The 20,918-nt window shown below is 42.7% G+C and overlaps 1 protein-coding gene across 12 annotated transcripts in view; it reads right to left on the minus strand.

Moving 5' to 3' along the window:
• raraa (retinoic acid receptor, alpha a) overlaps positions 1–20,918 on the minus strand; it is a 634,542-nt gene that overhangs the window by 501,940 nt on the left and 111,684 nt on the right. The window contains exon 1 of one of the 12 annotated variants that reach the window (XM_070864260.1): positions 14,217–14,345. The exons of the other annotated variants lie outside the window; for them this stretch is intronic. The gene's annotated coding sequence lies outside the window, so the exon portion shown is untranslated. Of the gene's footprint in view, positions 1–14,216; positions 14,346–20,918 lie in introns of those variants that run through there. 12 annotated transcript variants of the gene reach the window in all.

Consider the following 20,918-nt stretch of genomic DNA (forward strand, 5'->3'; position numbering starts at 1 on the left):
TGGAAGCAATTTGAGAAAGTGCATCACACAAGTGTATTGGCACAACATAAAATAGTATTGGCTTAACTGTGATATTCCCTATAGTGTATTGGCAAGAATATGCTAAAAGAAGCCTAGTGACAACACTACATTGTATTATCATTTATAGGGGATAGTTTTCACCTTCACTGTTGGGCAATAAACTTGCAGAGCAGATCAGCCACCCAGTATAGAACCTGTCCGATTTTTATTCCCAATGCAATCTATAATGGTCAGGCAATCGACTCCACATGTTAAAATTCTTCCCAAGTCTCAGCTGCCTGTCCGGGCTCTTTACCTACTCCTGTAAATGAAATATATCTTGATCCAGATTAAATGCAGCCAAAAAATTTAATCAAGAAACTACATTATATTTCCAGTTACTCAGCAAAATACATTCCTGCACAATCCTGACAAATTATATTTTTCCTGCTGCATGATTATAGATACCTGAACAAATTTACTGCAGACTTTTCACCAAAGGTAGCGAATGAGGTTTTTGCTGCATGCAGAACCATTTAGTCAACATACTTCATACACTATTAAGATGTAGTCTGTGGAAAAAAAAGTTTGTCTCGCTCAATTTTAGCCAGAATCATAATCTTTCGATGAAACTAGAAATTACTGCTGGCAATATCAGTGGAGACATTGACCCATTTTAAATAACCGTGTAAACTCCTCCATTAAAACAGTGGAACGAGAATGTCCTACAAAGGCATAAGTGTTCATCTGCTAATATCACCAACAGGAATTTCTTGGCTGCAGTTTCAAAGATGACAAATGAAGCTGCCGTGTATGGTACAAAGAAAAAGAAAAACTTATATTTTTATGGAGCCTTTCACAACCTCATGACGGCCCAAAGCACTTTACAGCCAATGAACTACTTTTGAAGTGTAGTTACTGTTGTAATGTAGGAAAGCAATACAGACTCAATCTGTATTGAGTTAGCTGATCTGAACCAGAGTCGTGGTCGCAGTGCTACAATTAGCCTCAGCATCCCTTGGGTTAGGGAGAGAAAAAAATCAGCCAGGCTTCCCATCCTTTTTTGCCATCCGATAACTTCTGTCAAAAAATCCATGTGGCTGTACATTGGGCAAGAACAGAATTGGGTTTATCAGTAATAAAAACAGAAAATGCTGGAAATCTCAGCAGGTCAGGCAGCATCTGTGGCGAGAAAGAGTTAACGTTTCAGGTCTGTAACCCTTCGTCAGAACTGGTAAAGTTCGAGATGCCTTTGTAGTGGGTTATCAGTGATGCTCTTCATGGTACAGAAGCTACTGACACTCACTATTCTAGGGTCACTCATGAAAAATGGCCATTTAGATGAGGTACTTGAGGACAACTGAGATTTATGGAACCATATTCCAGCACAACTCAGCACTTTTTGATTAGAAGGGAATAAATTGGAGCTTTCAAAAAAAAATGAAACATAAAATGTTTTATTGCAGATTTAAAATGTACAGTGGATGAATTACTTTACTGCTTTTTTTCTGAAATGATCCTGAAAGCATGTACCCTTTGATCCAATTTCTTTTCTATAATTTTTAAGTAAATATATAATCTTAGAGCATTTCATGAACGCTGTTTTCCCCAAGATTACCATTAGTAGCACTCACTTTAAAGAGGCCACTCTCTGTACTTGATAACCCATCAGGCAAATGTAAAAAGAGAGATGAGCAATTATCATACGGCACGACAGAACCTCTGTACTTCATAAACAGAAGCAACTTTGCATTTCCACATATTTTCTGTATCTCCTACTTTCTTTTTAATTCTACTTGTTTATCATGGCAAACCAGACTTTAGTGAATAGAGTAAAAAAAAGATTTATCTCCTGCTCACTTACCACCATAAGCATGCCGATTTGAGAACATTGAGACTAAATTATCGCCAAATTTCTATCCAGCGAAAATGCTATCAGTACACACACACAAATTTGCAGCATTAAATTAACATTACCACCTCTCCAACATTCTACCCTCTTGTTCCTACTCTGTCACCCTTCACATGATTTCAACAAACACACATTATGCTGTGCCCTTCTGGCATCATTCAAATAAAGTGCTTAAGAATAACATATGGCCAGAATACAATGCTCGTTTGAATGTGACATGGCAAGGGCACAGTGCTGAGGCATACACAGTTTTCTTTTCATATTTCATTTTAACAGAAGACTGATGATGTTCTCTCGCTCTTGGGTGAAACAGCAGGGAGGAACACCAGATGTAGTTCAGTCTCATAAAGGAAGCACATTTTCGCTCATGTTTTAGGTCCCCACAGGCCTAAATCAACCCCTCCTCAAGAGAACTGAGGTACCAACTTTAGTCCAGTCCAATATTAGACGGAGCAGATCGGCCCATGGATGAAGCATTTATTTTATGTAGGTATCAAAAACACATTTATAGTGTCTGATATTTTAGCTATAAAAATGACTTCAAAATTGGCCTGTCCAGTTCAAACCATGTAATGCCCATCCTGCCAATGATCCTCAACTGCAGCAGAACATTTCAACCAAAAATTTTTTTAAAGCTTACAGTATTGCACCTTTTTCAGGCATTCTGCATAAGAACTATAGTTCACATAATATATTTGTTATGCCTAAAATAATTGTGCAAAATATAGCACAGTGAATCAGGACCCGATTAAAGCTTCTGATCCATAAACCTTTGGGTGCTTGGAAAGGGAAAGCACTGGGGTCTATCTATACTCATGTGCTCAGGGAGATCTTCCTCAATGCTGATGGAACAATGGCAGGCTCCAATCCTTCTTGATGTTGACATTCGCCACCAGAGTTTAACCAAAACCATCTGCCTTGCCCCAGATCTTCAACGTCAATACATTCCTTCCAGTATGACCCCAGGTCTCAGAAGCAGACTGAGGCAGAAAGTTGGATGGATGCACAGTGTTTCAGATAGCTGATACGTGGAGTCTAGGTTCCTCACTCAAGTGGTAACACTTCATAGGTGAGTAAAGGCAGGCTAAGTCAACCCTGGGGCACCATCATCATCGTAGGCAGTCCCTCGGAATCAAGGAGGACTTGCTTCCACTTTTAACATGAGTTCTTAGGTGAGTGTACAGTCCAATACGAGAACCACAGTCTCTGTCACAGGTGGGACAGACAGTCGTTGAGGGAAAGGGGTGCGTGGGACTGGTTTGCTGCACACTCCTTCTGCTGCCTGCGCTTGACGACGAGACTCGAGGTGCTTAGTGCCCTCCCGGATGCACTTCCTCCGCTTAGGGCGGTCTTTGACCAGGGTCTCCCAGGTGTCAGTGGGGATGTTGCACTTTATCAGGGAGGCTTTGAGGGTGTCCTTGTAACGTTTCCTCTGCCCACCTTTGGCTCATTTGCCGTGAAGGAGTTCCGAGTAGAGCGCTTGCTTTGGGAGTCTCGTGTCTGGCATACGAACTATGTGGCCTGCCCAGCGGAGCTGATCAAGTAAGGTCAGTGCTTCAATCAGTGCTTCACAGACAGGCTCAATCCTGTCCTCACTTCACATAAGCTCAGTGCAGACTGAGGATTAAAATAAGGCATCTTCCTGCTCTATAAGGCTCCATCTTACACTAGGTAGTGCCTTTACAAACTGTGCCATTGGGGATATTCAAGGAACTGAAGAGATTTATAATCTATAATCAGGAAGTACTCAAGCACAGATATCTACAGTGACTACATCATTTACATTTCCTTAATCATGGTTTCTAATACTCAACAGTAAAAGATTTATAGAAATTAATTGTTATAAATGTAATAATAATTGAAACACTGTAACCATTGATAGCTGCAATGAAAATTAAGTAGATGAAGTGTATGTTTGAAGCAGCAATTTGTTCAACTAATATCCCCAAAGAGCCAAAAAATTGATCACTTTCCAACTATTTCAGCTGTAAATTACATACAGTTATCAAGGGAAATGGGAAAATAAAAGACTATGGCATGGATCGAGGGCAAGCTGGAAGGAGCAGTGTGCATGAAATACTACAAAAGTTGGCATCCAGCAAAACCTCAGTCGGAAGTTTATGGTTTGTGGTTTTTACAACTACTTTACATCAAAACAAAGCTGTCACGCACAACAGGCGGGCGTTCCCATTTTCCACAGGTTTACTGCAAAATTTAATTAAATTACTGCTGCACTCAAGTGTATATATAAAGGGTACTTAAGATTAATTTTATGTGCACCTTACAGGAAAATAAAAACAGCTGATTACTGGTTACAATCCAAACACTGAGAAAATCCTCTATTTCTGTGGTGCGGTGCACAGTGCATATCTGCGGACATTTAGTGGAGGAACATAATCATTACTTAAAGAAAAGAATAGCTTTTCAGGTGGGCAATTTGAAAGTAATAGACTTAAATCTTAATAGGCTTGGTGTTGCTGTATGGCTCTTTATTAAACTGACTGTGATTCCAGCCAGAGGTTAAATTACAATTCCAGATAATCGCATGCCTGGGCAGGAGGCGCTATCGCAAAGTTAGAAGTGCTTTTACACTGTGTTAAACCCATGCTAGTGGGTCTGGTTCCCAAAAGTAAATGTGTTGGAGTTCGTGAGATCCATACATGGGAGCCAATGCCACCAACACAGGTCCCAGTGCAATATAAAAACAATTTATAATTTGAGAATAAAGGTATTTGGTTTCAGCAGCCTGTTTACCTACGCAGCTTTAAAACATGGAGTACACTAACAAATTGACATTATCAAGCAGAAGAGCGAAGGAAGCACATTTTTGGCAATGGCTAGAATTGGCACGAACACATTTCCTTTTCCACTAGAAAGATGAATCAGAATGAAAGAACAAGAAATTCAGCATGAGCAGAACAATAAACATACAGTTAGAATTAATCTGGACGTTTCAGGACTAAATACTTGTTTTCCAGATTTCTATTTAACAAATGTTAGAGAATATGCTAATCCATTTTACATATTATAATAGCCAAGATACCCAAGACACAGGCCACATGCCGAGCTCCAGTTGCAAAATTATGCTAATTGAAAAGTAGAATAGAAAATTAACACATTTACCATTCCATTTATGTGGGAGACCAAAAATGTGAGAGAACACCATCGCAGCAGGTCGGGGCTATAAGGAGGAGCCAGCCACTGCAGGGAGCAGCGCGAGATGGTCTAGGAGTGAGACGGCTCTGAGGAGGGCGACTGGATTGACGTCACCAAAATCCAGGTCAACGATTGGAGCGTGGGCAGGACCATCGGCGGGGTCGGGACCCAGGTGCAGGAGGAGAGGCGGAGAGCAGCAGAGGAACAACGAGATCGGGGCTGAGGTAAGGTGAGAGTTCGGGGCCCAGGAGAGAGAGGTGAGAGTTCGGGGCCCAGGAGAGGCGGAGTCAAGGAGCGGCGGTGCCGGAGTTGAGGAGTGAAGGGGTCGTGGCGCAACATATATCAACAGTGGGGTCGGGGCCCAGGGATGACGCAGCAGAGCTTGGTCTCCAGTCGTCTTGGTTAACCCTTGCCACTGGACCAAGGCGTTGCTCTGTCAAGCCCGTGTGGTGGCTGGCGTGCAATGACCACTCCACGTTAAAAGAATTTACGCACAGACATCGTCCACCCTTCAAGATGTAGTTCATTGAAACACCTGTAAACTCTTCTTTCTTTGGTGTGGAAGTGGGTCATTCTCGACACAAGGGACTGCCTAATACTATGCTATGTTGAAGACCAAAACTCGGGGCCATAAATATAATGTTCACTAATAAATCAAATGGGGAATTTGGGAGAAATTTCTTTACTCAGAGTGGTTAGAATGTGGAACTCGCTATCACAAGGAGTAGTTGAGGCGAATAGCATTGATGCATTTAAGGGAAACGAGGTAAACACGACAGTTAAAGGAAATCAAGGTTATGCTCACAGAGGTCGGAGGAGGCTCGTGGAGTATAAACAGTAGCATAATTCTGTTGGGCCAAATGGCCTGTTTCTGTGCTGTATATTCTATATAACTATGAGACTCTGCATATAAGCAAATGTTAAATTCAAGCCATAGATCAGATAACCATAGGTACTTATTGAATAGAAATCTGATACCCTGTATTTCAGATTTCAGGCACAGGTTAGATATGAGCTTTCTCTACTTTGCCCCAACAACATATCTGAGGAGCCATTTACTTTGCCTCGACGCCAGTGTCAGAATGGCGAGAAACCCAAGGCTGAAGACACGAGAATCTGTGCTGAAACAAAAGCAGAAAAGGCTGAAAACCGGTCAGTCAGTAACTGTGGAGAGCACAGATGAGTTAACAGTTATAGACCTTTGTCTGGCGCGTCTGACTCCAGATTTGATCACAGTGGTAGTTCTGACAATAGACTTCAAAGGACCGATTTTCTGAGCATGTAGTGGTAGCAGGGAGTCAGCAGTGTACCTACAGTCTTCCAATACACATCACTTTTTGGTCAAGACTCCCCTCCTGTACCCCATGTACCCAGGTAACCTCGCTCATATATTCAATTTGATTTTTATGTTGATCAAAGTTTGAGGTGACACCACCATGGAATAGAACACTTTCCCCAAGATGGAACACAGGTTTGATGTGAGCTATCTCTACTTTGCCTCAACTACACATTAGCTCCAATCTCAGGACATTTTCTACTGTGGTAGCGAGATAGTTCCACTTTTAATGCTAGCCTTTCAGAGTGGCACTGCCAAGTTAGTGCTCAAATGTGGGTAGTTTTGTGCAGTCAACTTATGTGCATTAGGAACTGGTTGAGTCTCCCTGAATTCATTTAACTGTTGGCAGACTGTGGAGACTTTATTTCCGTACCTGATTCATGTGAATGACATTATATGGTGAGACCTAACCCTCTACGTGACCAATCCCATTTGTTATGTATGTAACTATGTAATACTTGCCACCAGAGGGCGCAACTGTTGGAGGCCTAATGGTCACCTGCACACACATGCAGGGCCAGTATAAAAGGTTGGCTACTATGTTATTTAGGCACTCTAAAGTTGTAATAAAGAGTAAGGTCACACTAAGTTTAGCTCACAGTACTCAGCCTCGTGGAGTTCTTCCATGCACATCATTTAAGATACTATTCTCATTCTGAATCAAATGCATGCCTCTCTTTGGTTCACCTGCTAGAAGATGTGCTTCATCAATACAAGAGGGTACTCCACTTCACATCACCGTCACAGATGACCTGACAGAGACAGGCATGTTGAATGCTAGTAATCAAGTATGCCTAAGATTTGAATTCAAGTATTCCTGTTGAGAGGCTAATCTTATTTTAGTCACTAAGACTCCTTGGGGCATCAATGTGGTCAAAATGCCCCAATAGCCCCAAGTCCATTTGAATTCTTTAACATGGTCGATCTTAAGAAGTTTGTGTGTCAGCTGTGGCTCAGTTGGTAGCATCTCTGCCTCTGAGTCAGAAGGTTGTGGGATCAAGTCCCAATCCAGGCACTTGAGCGCAAAAATCTAGGTCGACACTCCAGTGCAGTACTGAGGCAGTGCTGCACTGTCGGAAGTGTCGTCTTTCGGATGAGACGTTAAACCATGGCCCCGACTGTTCTCTCAGCTGGACGTAAAAAATCCCATGGCACTATTTCGAAGAGTAGGGGAGTTATCCCCCGTGTCCTGGCCAATACTTATCCCTCAATCATCATATCAAAAAATAACAGATTATCTGGTCATTATCACATTGCTGTTTGTGGGAGTTTGCTGCGCACAAATTGGCTTCAGTGTTTCCTACATTACAACAGTGACTACACTTCGTTGGCTGTAAAGCACTTTGGAATGTCCAGTGGTCATGACAGGCGCTATAGAAATGCAAGTCTTCCTTTTTCTTTTCTGATTAATACTATCTTCAATAGTTGGCACTTCAATGGATCAAGCACAACTCTGGTTTCTTTTTGCACAACTGTGATTTATTTTTATTGTCTGAAATATCACTAGGAAAAGGAGAGTACTGTGCATACACCAGTGAAGAAGATTGGTCTAAAGATAAACAAGAAGAGAATTTCAACTGGCAGCTTTACTATAAAAGCTCAGCTTCATTACAATGCCACATATCTCTCATGTTAAGATGCAACATCAATGAAAAGTCAAATAATTTCACTGTGAATAGCGACCAGGACAAGGCTTAAATTTCCCCCTTAAATCAGGGAGACACATCCAGTATTGACTATGGGATCTTTCTGGTCTGAGTTGCTCAATACCGCACCAATGTTCATTTGGTCAATGAGACAGCGGGGAACCATTAAATAAGCTTTAATTCAAATTAAAGTTGTGCAAATCGCAAGTATAGGGCTCAGTTTTCCTGCGTCATTTGTGCCGTTTTTTCTGCCGTAATTATTTAATTCAAAGTTTCCCCCTGGAATCTGAGCCGGCATTACTGCTTTAGTTACAATTTTTCTACGTTAGATATTTTTTGACGTCATAGGGGTTTCCCTCATGACTGCTCCAGTTTTTGGCATTTTTCGCAGTTTGCCCAAAATGTTTTTATCCTCGGTCGGCGTATCTGGCCACTCCCGAAAAACCTTCTGGTGAGTTAACAGAAAGCAGCGCACATTGAGAAATCGGCGCTGAAAGACGCCATTGTTTTCCATTGAAGTTTTTGCAGGGAGTCTCTAACACTTGAAATATCCATGGCCAGGCACTTCCAGATGTCAGTGGTGATGTTGCACTTTACCGGGGAGGCTTTAAGGGTGTCCTTGTAACATTTCCGCTAGCCACCTTTGGCTCGTTTGCCGTGAAGGAGTTCCGCATAGAGCATTTGCTTGGGGAGTCTTGTGTCTGGCATGCGAACTATGTGGCCTGCCCAGCGAAGCTGATCGAATGTGGTCAGTGCTTCAATGTTGGGGATGTTAGCCTGGACGAGGACATGATGTTGGTACGCCTGTCCAAAGGTGCAGGGCTGCATAGGTTGTACCCACATCATCTTGCGAGCACCTTTGGAGGATTCCGAGATGTACAGGGACAGAAAAGACTTCCACTCCATTAATGTACAGCTCGTGTGTGACGACATACATCGCATCATGTTAAGTCGATGAGAGATACCCTGGGATCACCCATGATGCGTTCATCCTACGCAAGAGCGGTAATATCTACCATGTTTCAGCAGCAGCCAGAAGGGCAGAGCTGGGTACTGGGAGGCAAAGGGTGCCGCCTCGCCACCTGGTTCATGACGCCCCTACGCGTAACCCGGACAGAAGCTGACCGGGAATACAACATGTCGCACATTGCCACGCACAGCATCCTACATTATAGAGAGGACCATTGGCATCTTGAAACAGCGTTTCCGATGCCAGGACCATTCCAGAGGCTACTTGCTATACTCCCCCGAGATTGTCGGCCAGTTCACTGTTGTGTGCTGCATGCTGCATAACTTAGCCATCATGAGGCAGCAGCAGCTGGTAGTAGAAGACCCACCTGCAGTGAGAGTGGCTGATCATAATGATGAGGAAGATGCAGATGACGAGCAGGAGGATGAGGAAGCCATGCAAGTACCTGAACCCGAAGCACGACGGTGGAGGAGGGCGGGCCATTGTTCCCCTAAGCGATTGCTCGAGCCTTGCGGCAGCAGTTCATCCGTGGACGCTTTGCTGCCTGAAGGCTCAGCAACAACTTTTCCACATGGACCATGTTTACTGTTTGGACCTGTTCCATAATGTTGTGTTGTGTTAATGGAACAAATGATGGAAACGATTCTTGTTTACTTCAAAAGTTGTGTTAATAATCAAACAAATAATGGAGATGATTCTTCTTGAGTTCCAAAAGTTGTGTTAATAATGGAATAATGTAAATGATTCAGATTTAATGTAAAATATATTTTATTCAGAAGTTTAACAATTTTTTGTACTTAACAAAATTATTCTTGTATCAATCTTTAAAGTTTTCAGATATGATCACTGACAAACTTTAAGATCACTTACTAACTTTTAAACTTGTAAATTTACATAACTTACAAAAATCTTTTCATTTGAGAACAGTTACAACAGTAACAATAATAATAGCAGCAGCAGCAAAGGCTGCACCCATCTCTGCTCCACCTTGTTCTAAGACTGCCCGCCACGCTTGGTCTTGGTGACTCCACCAGCCCTGCCCGCAGGCAGTGGTGCAGTGTTTCTGGGGTTGGTACCAATCTTATTATTTCTAAGATCTCCTCAGGTAGTGCACACCTGTTGAGGCGGGGCGGGGCGGGGGGGCAGGTGGCAATATGGAGGGCCCGGCTTGGGGCTCTTCAGAGGCTGGTGTGGGGATTGGAGTGGCAGTGGCAGTTGATTCTGTCAATGGGCGTGGGGTCTGGGCGTGTTCCCTTATTACAGCAGCTAACTCCAACATGCGCCCTGACAGTGTCTCAAGAACCTGCAACATCCCTCCCTCATGTTGAGCAAAAATGTATCAACTACCTGCAACATTCCCTGCCTCATGTTCAGTGATAGTGTTTGCATCATCTCTGACATTCCCTCCCTGATGTTCACTGACAGCTCATCAGCTACCTGTGACATTCCCTCCCTCATGGTCACTGACATGGTTTCAGCTGACTGAGATATTCCCTCGTTCATGGTCCCAGACATTGTTCTCATTTCTCGTGAGATTGCTGTTACTTCTCCTGTCAGTCCCGCTACCTCATCATCCACTCCACTGATGGTGTCCAGGAGTGATCACGTAAAATCAGTGCTCACCCCACTCACTGCCATCATCCGAAACACATCTGTTAGATCCTGCACTTCAGGAGAGTGCGGTTGAGCTCTCCTTCCCCTCCTCCCCACGGGTGTGGCTTGCATCCCACCACTGGGATCCGCAGCCTCGGAAGGTGGAGCCCTGGGTGTGCCTCGCTGCATCCCACCACTGGGACCCGCAGCCTCGGAAGGTGGAGCCCTGGGTGTGCCTCGCTGCATCCCACCACTGGGACCCGCAGCCTCGGAAGGTGGAGCCCTGGGTGTGCCTCGCTGCATCCCACCACTGGGGCCCGCAGCCTCGGAAGGTGGAGCCCTGGGTGTGCCTCGCTGCATCCCACCACTGGGGCCCGCAGCCTCGGAAGGTGGAGCCCTGGGTGTGCCTCGCTGCATCCCACCACTGGGATCCGCAGCCTCGGAAGGTGGAGCCCTGGGTGTGCCTCGCTGCATCCCACCACTGGGACCCGCAGCCTCGGAAGGTGGAGCCCTGGGTGTGCCTCGCTGCATCCCACCACTGGGATCCACAGCCTCGGAAGGTGGAGCCCTGGGTGTGCCTCGCTGCATCCCACCACTGGGACCCGCAGCCTCGGAAGGTGGAGCCCTGGGTGTGCCTCGCTGCATCCCACCACTGGGACCCGCAGCCTCGGACGATTAGAAACCACAGAATGTCCCACCAACATAAAAAATAGGTGCAGGAGTAAGCCATTCGGCCCTTCGAGCCTACACCACCATTCAATAAGATCATGGATGATCATTCCCTCAGTACCCCTTTCCTGCTTTCTCTCCACACCCTTGATCCCTTTAGCCGCAAGGGCCATATCTAACTCCCTCTTTAATATATCCAATGAACTGGCATCAACAACTCTCTGCGGCAGGGAATTCCACAGGTTAACAACTCTCTGAGTGAAGAAGTTTCTCCTCATCTCGGTCCTAAATGGCCCACCCCTTATCCTAAGACTGTGACCCCTGGTTCTGATACTCAACACTCAAACCTCTAGTCACCTCAATGTGTGGCACCTGCACCTCTAGCAAAGTCAGTAAAACAGTGGGGGCTTCATCCATCTCCATCCCTTCCCCCTCACCTCCATGCTCTTGGTCTGGAGGGTGGGATTGGAAGAAGCTCTCCTCTTCAGGCTCGTCTTCGTCAGAATTTTCTGCATCATCAGGGTCAGCCTCAAGTACTGCAAAATATAACACAACACAGACAAATGGTTAGTAGCAGAGGAGGGGCATGGGTGGGTGGCATGAGTAGGATCATACAGTGCAGGCAGCAGGCTGATTTGAAGGACCACGATGAATGATAGCACATTGCATCAACCAAAGCGTAGCTGACAGAGACATCCCCAGGAACCAAAGCATGGCTAGTCCGCCCAGTACTTAACATTTAGCAAAGACAGACTGTGGAATTTGCAGGACTTACCCTCTTCCTCGAGTGTAGGCACAGCTTGTGCAGTGGTGGTTGCTTTTCTCCAGGCAGGACCCATCAAAGCAGCAACCCTCTCTTCCAAGGATGTCACTGGCTGCAGATTTGCCGGGCCTCCTCCTGTTTGAGTTCTTACCCTTTTATTATGTGCCACCTTCCTCTGCAACGATGAAAATGCAACTTTTTAGAGAGGGTGTCTTTCTGCTGGGTGGGACATATACAGCTGGTCACATCTACAATTGCAATTCCATTGAATAAATGAAAATATTACTTACACTAACTACTTGACCAAGGTCCTGCCACTTCTTTTTACACTAGCCCCCAGACCTCGGGATGGTCACCATTGCGCAGTAGTCTTCTGCAACTTGGTTCCAGCATTTCTTCATTTCTTTGGGTGGAACTTTTATGTGACGTCTGTTGGTGTCCAGCTCTTGCCATCTGGTCTCAATCACAGTAGCTAGTGCCTCCATTTTATCCTGTAAGAAATTCTTGGTCCTTGCACCACGTTGCATCTTGTATTGCTGCAGATCCGATTTTTCCAATGCTCTCACACAGCACTCCTTCTTACACAACTGGCTCTTTAAAAATGGCCGATTGCCAATCCAGAGCTGTACTGTGCATGCGCGTCCATTGAAATAACATCAAAAACGTCATTTTTTTTGTCGTGCATGCGCATAAGGTGCAGCATCATTTTTTCGGTGCAGACAGCAAGCTCCACCCCCGAGGCGACTGGACAGGCTGTGCGCCGCCAAATTTGAATTATACATCGGGGGAACTTTGGCAAAATATTTCTGGTGCATTTCTGGCCTAGAAAAACGGGCGAAACTCTGGCAATATGCTTGAAAACGGGCTTGGGCAAAATTGAGCCCATAGGCTTAGAATACTTCCTCCAGGTTCTTGTGTTGGCTCAGTGACTAAATGAATCACACAGTATGGTACTGAGTCATATAGACCAGAAAGCTCCCAAGTTTGATTCTTGGCCTATGCCGAGTTAGAAAGTCTCAGCTGGATGATTGTAGACGTGCTATGGCCTGGGTTATGGAAAAAGCAAAATATAATCATTCAGGTACCAGCTGTTGATCATTATCTAGTGATTCATACTGGAATGTGCACATAAGTAGATGTTGAGTGATATCAGACCTGGCAATGGTGTCCTCATGACCCATGGAAGGTCTGGTTTGATGGCATCTTATATGGTTCTTATGGTTAAATATCACATTGATATTCCTTTTATAGGCTCACACATGAAATAATAGGCACTTTGATGTAATACAGAGAGCTGCCCAGTGCCTGTGAAACCTACTTCAGAATTGATGAGCTAAGAAAATTGAGGGGTTGAAATAAGTACTTTCTTCTACACTGATTCCCATTTAAATAGGAAATCTCATCACCAATAAACCCTTTCACTCTTTTTTTTACATAAATGTTAAAATCAATCATTATATTTACATTTTCCCACTTTAAAACACAACAGAGCAATTCAGATGAAGGGCTCACACCTGGACTGTAACTTATTTGTTCTCTCAAGAGATACTGGCTGACTTGTTTAGTGTTTCCAGCATTTTCTGTTTTCTAACAGATAGAAGACCTCAAACACAGATATTTTGATGGAAGCAAACCATGACCTCTTAAATTCCCTTGGTTGGGAATAGTATAGAAAGGCTATGGTACTGTGCATTATTGCAGAAAACAAAAAACACTCACCATCATTTTTATGGTCTGATTTTAACAGGAGTTAAATTTCGTGCTTTAAAAACAGGCTGTCACCTCTGAACAGAGAACAATTAGCTCCCAGCCTCTTGTTAATTTCAAGCCATGCTGTGTTGCATACTAACGAACCTTTATAGTCTCTGAGCTGGGTGAGCTGAACAGATTAGCTGAAAAGGATTATAGAGCTAATATTAATAGATAATATTGCTACAAGTGATCACTGAAAAGCCAAAGTGTCACATTTCCATTTGTACTCAACATTTTGCTAATAGGAACCATTTTAAGGAACAGAGTGACTCCTGCCAATGAACTGGAAGCTGCGCAGAAGCGTTCTGCCCATAAGTGACAGGTCTCAAATTTTCAAAATAACATTCACCACAGGAGGATCTCCAGCATCCACTGTATTTTGCTTTTGTTTTCTCCTAATGCTCAGTATGGTTACTTACACAGAGCCCACAGGAAAAAATGCTGGCAGATCAAATTCATATCTTTAAATGTCCGAAATATCCGCTAATAATTCAGTTCCAGTCAGTGTCTCCTTTCCCACTATTCCAGTTCTGTATTCGGCACTGCTTCTGATGGTTGAAATAGGATTACAAGGAATTACATTCTCAGAAAATGCTCAGTCAGATTTGAAGAACGTTTATTTCCCATCTTTGCTTTGAATTTACAATTAAACCCCATGGCCATCTGTCACAGTTCACTGGACCTCTCACTTCGAATTTTATTTAAAATTAACGGTTCAAACAGAAGTTTCTAAATCCGCTTCTTTATTCCTCATTTTGGGAAATCCGGCGACAACCAACAAAAAAACCCCACTGGAACTGTGCATGTTCAACTACTTCCGGTTCGTTGGCAGCAGTTGCGTCCTTTGAGGAAACTTATTAAAGATATGAATAATTACTTAAACAAATTTGGCTTTTCCCAAGGGTTTCAGAGATGTAAACAATTCACAGTTCCTGTGACAATTACACCATTGACTGGTCTAGCATTATCTGGTATCTTATTAGCAAAAGCGCCCCGGCTCCCTACTGAGATGAACTGGCTCCTATAACAGAGATGTTGTGTCAGGAATTTATTTCACTGGATCAGACTACAGAGTTCAGTTTAAGGTTTAGCGACACAGGTTAATAAGGCCATTTAAAAAGCAAACAAAGCACTGAGGTTCATTTTTCGAGGGATAGAATTGAAAGACAGAGAAGTTATGTTAAACTTGTATAGAACTTTGGTTAGATCACACTTTAGAATACTAGCACAGTTCTGATCTCCATATTATAAAAAGTATATAGGGGCACTGGAGAAGGGTCAAAAAAGATTTATAAGGATGAGACCAGAACTGAGAAGTTACATTTATCAGGAATGACTGAACAAGCTAGAAAAGAGAAGGCTGAGGGGGTGACCTGATAGAGATCTTTAAGATTATGAAAGGGATTGATAGGGTAGCCGTCCAGAATATTTTGCCACTAATGGGTAGGGGGGGGGGGGGAAGGGGGGGAGCCAAAACTAGGGGCCAAAAAAGACAAGATGATCCCAAAAAAGACAAGATAGTCATCAATAAATCGAATAGGGAATTTAGGAGGAACTTTTTTGAATATGTTTTTTTTTTATACAGAGTGGTTAGAATGTGGAACTCGCTACCACAAGGAGTAGTTGAGGCAAATAGCATTGGTGCATTTTAGGGGAAGCTAGATAAAGACATAAGGAAGAAAAGAATAGGTTATGCTGATAGGGTTAGATGAAGAGAGGTAGGAGGAAGCTCGTGTGGAGCATAAACACCGGCATGGACCAGTTCACAGAATCATCAAATAATACAGCAGAAGTAGGCTATTCGGCCCATCGAGTCTATGCCGGCTTTGTCGGTTAGTCCCACTCTTTCCCCATATCCCTGCAATTTTTTCCCCTTCAAGTATTTATACAAGTCCCTTTTAAAGGCTGCTATTGAGTACCCTATGCAGGGAATACATTCCAAATCCTAATCATTTGTTGCGTAATTTTATTTTCCTCATGTCGTCTCTGGTTCCTTTGCCAATCACCTTTTCATTATCCACCCTTCAGCCATTGGAAGGGGTTTATTTTTATTTACTCTATCTAAATCCTTAATGATTTTAAACACCTCTATCAAATCTCCTCTTAGCCTTCTCTGCTCCAAGGAGAACAACCCCGGTTTCTTTAGTCTATCCACGTAACTGTAATCCCTCATCGCTGGAACCCTCTCCAAAGCCTTCACGTCTGTCCTAAAGTGTGGTGCCCAGAATTGGACACTAACTGCAACTGGTGTTTTACATAGGTTTAGCATTAACTTTCTGGCTTTTGTATATTTATAAAGCCCAAGATCCCTTATGCTTTATTAACTGCGTTGTTAACCTGTCCTGCCACCTTCAAAGATTTGTGCACAAGCACCCCCAGGTCTCTCTGTTCTTGCACCCCCTTTAAAATTGTACCATTTAGTGTGTATTGTCTCTCCTCATTCTTCCTACAAAAATGTATCTCACACTTCTCTGCATTGAATTTCATGTGCCAGCCTGTCTATGTCTTCTTGAAGTCTATTACTAACTCCCTCGCTGTTTACTACACTTTCAAGTTTTGTGTCATTTACAAATTTTGAAATTGTGCCCTATGCCCCCAAGTCCAAGTCATTAATGCATATCAAAAACAGCAGTGGTCCTAGTAGTTGGGCCAAGTGGCTTGTTTCTGTGCTGTAAATTCTATGTAATTTTATGTACAGCTGCAGCACTATGATTGGAACAGATTCAGTCTGCTTCCTCTGATTATTCGTGCACGTAATGATTATAGAGGACACTAATAACCATAAAGACTTTCTAATTGATACATTTGTGGGCAGCTAAAGAACAAATTAACTGCAGCACTTATTTAAACAACATTTTTTTAAAAATTTGATTACTTATGGTCCTGGAGAATGATTTTCAGTCACGGTCAGAAAAGAAATAACTTGGATTTATACATTGCCTTATTGTCCTCAGGAGGTCTCAAAGTGCTAATTTTGAGGTGCGGACACTGTTCAGTAGGCAAAAGTCGTAACCAATTTGGGCACAGCAAGGTTCCGTAAACAGCATATGAAATAATTTATAGGTGGTGGACAGAATATTGATCAGGCATGGATTCTTTTAAGTCTACCGAATCGGCACAAGGATCTCAGTTTAATGTCTTGTCCAATTTTTCTTTTTTTAAAAAACCCTGCAGTTATACAGCATTTATTACATCCCTGGGATGCCTAAGTACTTTACAGTCAATTAATTACTTCTGAATTGTAGTCGCTTGTTTTTGTAGGCAAATACTGCTGCCAAATTGTGCAAAACAATGTCCCACAAACAGAAATGAGATAAATAACCAATTAAATCTTTTTGGTGGGTTCCCATATGACACACGAGTGATAGATACTGTGCTGGTTCCATATAACGTAGAAGACATCCCGAGAAGGCAGCAGGTCTGAATCACGGTACCCAACTTGTAACTTTTTAAGCTATGTTCGTGCCAGGCATCATGTAGAAGACCACATAGGCTTTTTAATGGGTAGGTTATTACAGAGAATCAGGTTGTGGCTAATGTGTGAACCAGATTCTTCACATCAGTTTTAATAAATGAAGGCTGTGGTTAAATTCCAGATCCAGTCAATTTGGCTCAGGATTTGTAACACAAGTAAAGCATGTGGTATGAAAAAGGAATTAAATGTTTACAAGGCATATGGGCAGATGGGATACATCTAGAGTCCTAAGGAAATGAGAGAAGCAATAAGCGACACTCTGTGCAATATTTTTAGAAGCACCTTAAATACTGGAGTTCAACGTTCCCTGTAAGCTGTGCTTTGTTCTGCGGGGTCCGTTTCTTTTACTATATAATATAAAAGCAAAATACTGTGGATGCTGGAGTCTGAAATAAAAACAGAAAAGGCTGGAAATCTAAGGTCAGGCAGCATCTGTGGAGAGAAATAAAGTTAACGTTTCAGGTCTGCGACCCTTTGTCAGATTTGGAAAAGTTCGAGATGTAACAGATTCTTAAGAAGTGCAGGGGCCCTGAAAGGGCGAGGGAGGAAAGAACAAAAGGGAAGGTCTGTGATAGGGTGGAGGACAGAAGAGATTTAAGAGACAAAAGAGATGATGGGCAAAATTGAGATAGTAATGGCACAAGTTCGGAAACAAAAGATGAGTCTAGATGGGTTGTGAATGGCGGAATCATCACCAGCTGCCATTGAATGTAATTAATATGCTTTAGGGGAAAAAATTAGAATTTTTTTTACATGTTTTAATAGGGTTAAAAATAAACTTACCTTAATGGACAGAGCTTTTAATATAAAAATGAGATATTAAATTTAATTTTTCTATGCTTTAAAACTCTCACCCTGGTAAAAGTAGGCTATTTGCCTGCTTTTACCAGCCGTAAGAGTTTTGAAGGACATTCGCTGAGCAAGAGTTGGGCAAATAGCCCAATCTCTGCCCTTCGGATGTCCTTCCTGCGGGGATGCGCAAGCTCGGTCAAAAGGCATTTTGACAGATCGCAAAAGCTGATTCTCGGCCATGCGTATTGCGTGTGGGAACCGGCATTTGCGAGGCCTCTTCAGGTGCATGTGCAATTTTTGGCCCATTATGTTTTACACTATGTGGGTTCCTGAGCTGGGGATAAAAAGCCATTTTGGAATGCACTGCAGACACATTTTAAAATTATTATAAACTAGTGTGTAATATAAAATAAATCAATTGTTTTACACAATTGTTTTATAATCTGGAACGCACTATCTGAAAGGGTGGCGAATGCAGATTCAATAGCAAGTTTCGAAATGGAATTGAATATATACACTTGAAAAGGGAACAGTTACAGGGCCATGGGGAAATAGTGGGAGAATGGTACTAATTAGGTAGCTCTTTCAAAGAGCCAGCACCGGCATCACAGGCCGAAGGGCTTCCTTCTATGCTGGGAGATTCTATTCTATAGTAGAACTCAATTCAATTTTTCCAATCACAAAAGCAAAATACTGCAGATGCTGGAAATCTGAAATAAAGGCAGAAAATGCTGGAAATACTCAACAGGTCAGGCAGTATCTGAATACAAACCTTCCCTTTTGTTATTTCCTCCCTTTCTCTAGCCCTGCACTTGCTTAAAATCTGTTACATCTCTAACTTTTTCCAGTTCTGACAAAAGGTCATCAACCTGTTTCTCTCTCCACAAATGCTGTCTGACCTGCTGAGTATTTCTAGCATTTTATTTTTATTTCATTTTTTCAATTGACTGAACAGACCAACAATAGACTTAACACAGCAACACTTCTAAGGTGAGCAGGATCATAGCATTACTGACCGCTCTCATGATTCCTCTAGTATCCTTTATTTTTAATGAAATTTAGAGAACGCATATAATCACTCGTTAGCTTGAATTCCCAGATGTAAAATGCCCTCCAGGGCGACTCCAAGTTTAATAGTGTTTGACAGAATCTATGTATGCTTTAGTGACTAGAATTCCAACCACGACAAAACTCATGTAGTATTACCATCTCACAGAAGAAAGCAAATCATTTTTAGAAAATCATTTATTTGCCATTCACCATGTTGCGTGGCGCAATAAAGGTTCTTAATACTGTAGTTTGTAGCACAGATAAGAAAAATATTTTGAAGTGGCCACAGCAGCTAAATACAATTCATTGTAACAACCCTCCCAAACAAAAACACACACACACCTCGACCTGTGTCTACTCAAGTCAATAGTTCGCCACACATTAGTTAATTAGCAATGTCAATAAAGGCTATGTTTACGTAGTACATCGTGTACTGAAGTGAATTCAAGAGTGAATTCATATTATGAAGCGAACATCTCTTAAATTTAACCAAACTCTCAACTCTACCATCCAGCATCCGCAGTATATTGCTTTTGTCTCAACCTTACTCTTTCTGCAGCCTAAAAACTTGCCCAACAATCACTGTTTTCACCACTAAGTTAAAAGAAGTCTTTGTGAAAATCAAACGCACTAAAACTTCTGTTGTTTGATATCTAGGATTGGATTCCCCAAAATGGTAGGATGGTAGCAGGGGAAAATTAGATGGTGAGACCTACCACCTTGTTCCTGCCCCAACTTCAAATTAACCTCCCCGCAAGCCCACCAGAATAGATAGATACTGCCTGCCCCTACCCAGCTGGTCACACACAAATGCTGGGGCCTTGGTTCCTGGCTGACTTCCCAGCCACCAAAAACCCTGGGAATTGCCAAGAGAAAGGTGTTGATAGTTCCTGAGATAGTAGCAGCAAGCAGCCTAAGTGACTTCTTGGTGGAAGTGGCTTAGTCGTGACCACCTCGCCCAACATAAAAAAATTTCCTCCCCTAAAAGGCTGTGGATTCAGGGGCAATTGGAGCTTTCAAGACAAAGCTGGATAGAATTTGTTGAATTGCATAGATCACTTTATGCAGCTGTTATCTGAAAGGAAGAGAAGGGAAGGTGGGTATTTTGAAAGCAAGAAAAGTGCTACTGTAAATCAAAGGGATAACTGCAACAAAGTTTTTGCAAATGATTGCAATGCTGTTTCTGCCTATTAAAAATAGATGCTTTGCACAACACTCAACAAAAAAATGAATGTCACAGAACACAAGAATCCAACATTCAGATACGACTTCTTCACATCAAAGCTCATGGTATGGAGCAGCTCTCTCCTCCGTATGTAGGCGTCAATCGTCACTGAGTGACTCGTACATAAGTTTTGGGATTGCAGTTCAATCTCGAAGCACAGCATGTTTAGCGCCACAAAAGAAATACTTGTCTTTCCAAGAAACCACACCTCGGATAAAGCCTGCTACTTTGCCTCTCTCTTCTCGATAGGGTATGAAGTAAGTGCTTTGACATTGCAAAGTATTGAGCAAATGAGTGATAATTACTAAACACTTACAACATTCTTAACTGCCATGGCTATTCTGACTAGCAACAATCTGGTTTTCAAATCACCCTGACTGCAAACAGCAGCCACTATGGCACAAACCAAGAGAGGTTTTGGGATAGATTTTCTGCACCACTAACACCCGATTTTGGGCAGTCGTAGAGTGGGAAATGCTAGAGGCAAGTTTGCCCATCACTGCCAAGATTTTCCATCAAAAGTGACATTGAATAAGCTTCCAGATTTGGGCAGTCATGTTCAAATCCAAGGCTATTTCC

This window comes from Pristiophorus japonicus, chromosome 21 (assembly GCF_044704955.1).
Source record: "Pristiophorus japonicus isolate sPriJap1 chromosome 21, sPriJap1.hap1, whole genome shotgun sequence".
Taxonomy (NCBI): domain Eukaryota; kingdom Metazoa; phylum Chordata; class Chondrichthyes; family Pristiophoridae; genus Pristiophorus; species Pristiophorus japonicus.